Consider the following 6,691-nt stretch of genomic DNA (forward strand, 5'->3'; position numbering starts at 1 on the left):
TCTCTCCCCTTCCCGGCTCCCTCCCTGCTCAGCCTCCACTTAGCCAACACCTATAGCCTCTGACTGACCTCTCCCAGATAGGGAAGCAGAGCACAAATCCTTGGTCGTCACCCTGAGACCAGCAGGAGGGAGGGGTCCCGAAAGCTCTCAGAGTAACAACTTTAACCACCTGCTGCACTTTTGATTTCAATTTCCTCTGAAATCTCAACAATTTATGCCAGTAAACTCACAAATAGTCTGAGATTCCAAACGTCCAAGCCATCTTTTCTTTGCACTCTCGTCCCATTCTCTGTATTTCCTGCTCCCCTTCTCAAGTCCTCTGGACTAGAGAACATTCCTCCTCTCCTCCTGCTTCTGCACCCCCTCTGGTGTCTACCTTTTCAGACCTGCCTGAACACCTTGTCTCCCCTCTTACTCACCCCTCTCCGTATTCTGGCCATACTCAGAGCCCCCACATCCTCTCCTCCTGATCTACTTGCCTCGCTGGAGGAACCAGAGTCTGCACTCCTCACCAGTTAGCAAGCCCATGTGACCACAGAACCCCCCTTGTCCTTTGTCCAGTCAGGAAGTGGCCAGGGCTGAGAGAGTGGTCTGGTTCATGTTCCCTTCTCTCTCACTGATTTATCTCAGATTGAAAAGCATTTAGGCTCCTTTGTAATGATCCCACCACCTATATGAAGGAGTTCCGATATTTAACTCAAACTTATGTTTTTCCTGGCATGATATTTTTGCCATCCTTTCCTCCATCCTAACCGCATTTTTCTCCGTGTTCAGCAGCACTCCAACCAGGTCATTTGACCGACCCTGACCTAGGTGGTTCTCAGACAAAAACACGGTTAGAGTTATCAAATTGACAATCAAGCAGGTAGGGACAGACAAGCCCACTGTAATAAAATGCTGCAGTGTGTCCTGGCTTGACTTCAGGCCATTTCCCATATAGGAGTCAATTGTAATAATCTTAAGATCACTCAAAGCCTGACGAGAATCCAGCCACCTTTTTAAGCTGCTTAACTGATGCTTTACATTAAAAGCTTTACAAAGCAGAAGAAATGCCCTCAAACCCCAATCCAAGATTTAGTGAATATGGCATTTAAAGTTTTTAACACCGTGAGGAGCAGGCAGAGTCAGCCTGTGATGCCTGGTTCTGGAAGAAGGTAACTTTTCAAACCCAAGCCTTAGTAGCAGCCCTATGGTCAGCGATCCCCTGAGGCCCCAGAAGGGAAGCATGGGGCAAGTGTGTATGGGAACAACTACCGCCACCTGGTGCCTGCTTCAAGTGCAGAGAAGGGCAGTGGTCACAGAAGTGCCCCAGGCCTGAAGCTCCAACCAATCCCTGCCCGACATGCAGTCAAAGCAGACACTGGAAGTCCAACTGTCCTTGGAAAAGCGACAGGCCCTTTGTGTCTCCACGTGGAGGGACTGTCCTTCCAATTCCTGACCCACCGTTGACCCTGCTGGGATTGGCCAAAGTCTGAAAAGACCCTGACTGTACGCCGATCACCTTCGCCAAGCCTGGGGTATTGCTCAAGGTTTTGGGTGAGTAAATTTCCTTCTTACACAGAAGCTATCTTTTCTGACCTGCCCTCATTTTCAGGGTTAAGCAGTTATTCCTCAATCTCGGTCATGGATATTGATGGCAAGCCTTCCTGCCCCAGGTGTACTAGCCCTTTACTCATTCCTTCCTTATAATCCCATCGTGCCTGGTCCCTCTGTTGGGAAGAGACATATCAAATTAGTTAGGGGCCACCTTACACCTTACTTTTGGTCTCACAGCACCTCTGCTCCTTCCTCTTCTCTCACCCAACCTGGAAGAACTGGCCCTACAGACTCTGTTGCTTCCCAATGTTAACCCATCATACAATGCCTCCTTTCTAACAACCTCATTACTCCTACCCACTCTCCCTTCAACACTCCAATCTTACATGTAAGAAACCAAATGGTACTTATTACTTGGTCCAGGACCTGCGCCTCATTAACGAAGCTGTTATTCCTATACACCCGGTAGCTCCTATATGCTTTTGTCCCATATCCCCCCTTCCACCATACCGTTTTCAGCATTCCTCTTAACCCACCTTGTCAGCATTCATTTGCCGTTACCTGCAGCCCCTCCTAAAACAGTTCTAAAGCAGACACAGCCAAACTCCCTTAACTTCTCTCTCCCTCAGGACACACTTATCTCCTTCCACTGCTATCTGTTTAAGCCTGTGCCCCACCCCCACCACTCAGAGTTTAACTCTAAATAAACACTAAGTCATAAAGAACCTCTGACTATTGACTTTGAGTGAACAAATACTTCACAAAAGTCCCCACTTTCTCCCTCATAACTAAACCATTAAACTCCCTGAGGGTGTTCACAGCAGCCTTTATGCAATGCAGCAGACGCGCGACTCCCAACAGACCTTTAACCCTTTGCTAACACTTAGTTAATACAATTTTCATTTCAGTGAATGTTTAAGTCTAGACGGAAACAGTAAGTTTCAGAAGGTCAGAGTAAGTTGCAAATAATTAGAAAAAGAGTTGGATAATTTATTATAGAATGTCTGGCTGTGCCAGAATGTGAAGAAATTTGAAAGTTACGGAAAGCTGTTTGCCGTGAAGTTGATGAGAAAGAAGTGAATGTGTTCATGGTAAGAAAGAGTACAGTGTGAGAAATGTCAAGGACATCAAGCCAGTTCCCCTGATAGTTCATGGGGAAGCGACAGAACAGACAAGGTCACCCGCAGCCTAACTAATTCACATCAGCCTCTCCCATCCCCTCCTTGTCACTGCCCAATGCCCAACCACAGCTAATCTGTTACTTCACAAATCAGGATGGGGATGACTTTTCTCTGCATGAAGTTTACAGACTGTTAATCCCACTCACACTCATGCGCCTCTTAAGACCTCTGATAATGATCTGGGTACTATTACATTTAGCTCCGTCTGTGTTCAAATTTTTGCAGGAAAGAATGAAAAATATCTCCAACCTGACCTTCAATCAGCTTCTTCTCCACCCTTACAGTCCACTGCCAGCCAGCCTGACCCCTGAACCTTCTAACTCTTAATCCACCCCCTTCTTCGCCCTATCTCAGCAGGAAGTAGTTACGACAAAAATATGTCGTCCCATCACCAATATTAAGAAGTTTGGAATGTTTGGACCGGTCCAAACTAGGCAGCCCCATTTGGACTAAGCTGAGGCAGGTCCGGGCCCTGCACGTGCTTCCCTGCACATCCCAAAGGTCAGCAGCAGATGGCGCCAGGTAAGAAACGCTGAAAGGAGCTGACAAGCAATTCTCTCAGTTTCCAGACCCCATATGCTATACATTTCTCACCATCCCTTTAAAAACCCTTGCCCCCAGCTGCTGAGCATGACTTCCCTGACCTGTTGGCCTAGGTCACAGAACCTCGTCTGGGAGCTCCCCCTCTAATAAAGCTATTTCTGTTTCTGCTCTCCCTTGTTCTGTCAGTTATGTCTGTCTTCCTCCCTGTACCTCAGTTTTCCCTTTACAGTGATGTTGAACACAGCTTACAAGGACAGCCCTATGGAGGACAGTCAAGTGTAGGAGTGGTTTCCTTGTTTCAAAAAAGGTGAAACATCTACTGATGACAAACCTTGGTCTGGATGATCGTCAACTTCCCGAACGGACGAAAATGTCCACTCATAGTGCATCTGGACTTCATTCCACCAGGTCAGACTGTTAATCAAACTTTCTATTTAGAGGTCCTGAAAAGATTGCATAACAGTGTGTGTGTAGTGGGGGAGGCCTGATTTGTAGCAGTCGGGGGACTGGTTTTGCCACCACAACAATGCACCTGCTTACACAACCATCTCACTGTGCCAGGTTTTAATTGCCAGAACTAGAGTTTTCACACATTGATTGAGATGATCAAATTGATGTTTGGTGTCCTCTAGTCAGTTCTGACTCTCAGAGACTGACCCTACATTCAAGAAAATACCACCCAGTCCTGCATTATCATCACAACTGTTGTTAGGTTGAGCCCATTAGTGCAGCCACAGTGTCAATCCATATCTCTGACAGTCTTCCCCTTTTTTGTTGCCCTTCTTCACTGCTGAGCATGACATCCTTTTCCAGAAACTGGTCTCTCTTGATAACAGGTCCAAAATACATGGTGATCAAATAATCTAGAAATATTGTGGCTTTCACAATATTACTTTCAGTTAGAGACCATTGAAAATCAGGATCAGGAACTTTGTGCCTGCTGTTTTCAGGTGCCATTAAATTGGTTTCAACTCAATGACCCTATTTAAAACAGAATGAAACCGTGCCCAGCCCCGCACCATCCTCACAATAGTTCTTATGTTTGAACTCGTTTCAGTCACTGTATCAAACTTCTTGTCAAGGACCTTCTGTTCTATTAGGATACTTTACCAAGCATGATGTCCTTCTCCAGGGACTGGATGGTCTCTCCTGAAAAGTACCTCAGATGAAGTCTTGCCATCCTTGCCTCTAAGGAGTGTTCTTGCTGTATTTCTTCCAAACAGATCTGGTTGTTCTTTTGGCAGTCATGGTACTCTAAGTAGTCTTCTCTCCGTTATTCACACGTATCCCTTCTTCTTTGGTCTTCCTATTTAGTGTTGAACTTTCATATGCATATGAAACAATTGAAAATACCATGGTGTGAGTCAGGTTCATCTTAGTCCACAAAGTAACATCTTTGCTTTCCAACACATTGAAGCAGTGCTGTGCAGCAGATTTACCCAAGGCAACTCGTTTTTTGATCTCTTGACTGCTGTTTCATGACATTGATTGCGGGTCCAAGCAAGAGGAGATCCTTGACAACTATAATGTTTTCTCCATTTATTATATTACCAATTGGTCTAGTTGTTAGGATTTTGGTCTTCTTTTTTATTGATTGATTGATTGATTGATTTTGGTCTTCTTTACATTGAGTTACAATTCATATTGAAAGCTCTAATCCCTGAGCTTCATCAGTAAGGTCTCAGTCCTCCCTTTCAGCAAGCAAGGTGGTGTCATCTGCATATAGCAAATCACTGTGCTCCAATCCTGATGTTGCATTCTTCGTCATATAATCCAGTTTCTCTGATTATTTGGTTACCATACAGATTGCATAAGTATGGAGAAGATACAATGCTGGTATACACTGTTCTTGATTTTAAATCATGCAATATTCATTTGTTCTGTTCCCACAATAGCCTCTTATGCTAGTAGTAGCCAGCCTTAGAAGCACTCCTTTCTTAAAGAAGTCCTTCCTAGAAAGCCTTCATTTAAATGCAAATCTACTCTCAGGAGGTATCACTGAATATCTCATTAGCAGCCATTAACACTTTAGTCAAGGTTTGTTCCTCACGTTCTGATTGGGGTGATTTGGCCCACACAAGTTTTTCCACTGAAGACTGACTGCCAGGGGACTTGTTCTCATCATTTACTCCTCCAAGGCCATCCCAAAGCTGGGACCATGAACTAGTATGAAAGCATGAGTCACTGAAGCATTCAAGGCAATATTGATTTACATAAGAAAAAGAATTATGATAGCTTTATACAGTTGTTGTTGTTGTTAGGTGCCATTGAGTCAGTTCCTATCCACAGTGACTCCATGTACAACAAAACAAAACAAAACACTTCCTGGTCCCGCAGCATCCTCACAGTTGTTCCTAACCTTGAGCCCAAGGTTGCAGCCACTAAGTCAATCTATCTCATTAAGGGCCTTCCTCTTTTTCACTGCATACTTTGCAAAGCACGATGTCCTCTTGCAGGGACTGGTCTTTCCTGACATGCCCAAAGTATATAAGATGAACTCTTGCCTCCCTTGCCTCTAAAGAACACACTGGCCATACTTCTTCCAAGACAGATCTGTTTGTCCTTTTGACAGTCCATGATACTTTCAATATTCTTCACCAGCATAATAATTAAAATGCATCAATTCTTCTATAAAATTACAGGTACTTGCTGTAATTGGGTCTCTAGTAATTGTGAAATATATATTTGCTTATGTGTAATGCTTAGTAAATAAACGATACATTTACTATAGCTGTTGGTTAAGCAAGTCATTTCATCTCATAGTGACTTATCTATGTGCAACAGAAAGAAAAGTCCCCCTGCCCTCCATAAGCCTCACAATGGTTGCTCTGTTTCAGTCAAATATTGCAATCATTGGATCAATGTATTTTCTTGTGGGTCTGTGTTGGGTGGGTTATCTAGAGAAACAAAACCAGTAATACTCATATATGTGTAAGAAAGAACTTTATATCAAGAAAGTGGTCCAGCCTAGTCCATGGGTCAGATGTTAGCTGGAGATTCTCAGATTCATGCAGCTGTCAGCAGATGAGGCAGGAAGATCACAGGACAGTGTGGGTGCAGAGTCACGGGGGTCCAAGGTTGTCAGGAATATAAAGGGTGCCATAGTTTCCAAAGTCTGCAGGCTCCATGGATTGCCAAGCTCAGAGCCAAGCATGCACTCCAGACAAGCAGAGATGTGGAGGGGCAAGAGAGAAAGAAGCTCTCAGTGTTCCTCTTATTAAAAGATCAGACCCTAGCCCCCCCTCCCATGGAGGCATCATCAGGCTGTGTGTGCCCTGATTGATAGGTTGAACTCCACCCCTACCATCACATAGGTAGATTCAATACTATAGGGTCTGTTAAAGGGAGCCTGTGAGCAGGCTGAAATGCTTGCTAGGTGACCACCTGGATCTACTTGTTGAGTGGAAGTCGGAGAAATGCAGCAATAAAGA

Source organism: Echinops telfairi, unplaced genomic scaffold, assembly GCF_000313985.2.
Source record: "Echinops telfairi isolate 266 unplaced genomic scaffold, ASM31398v2 ScPeMD7_1;HRSCAF=3_0, whole genome shotgun sequence".
NCBI classification, from domain to species: domain Eukaryota; kingdom Metazoa; phylum Chordata; class Mammalia; order Afrosoricida; family Tenrecidae; genus Echinops; species Echinops telfairi.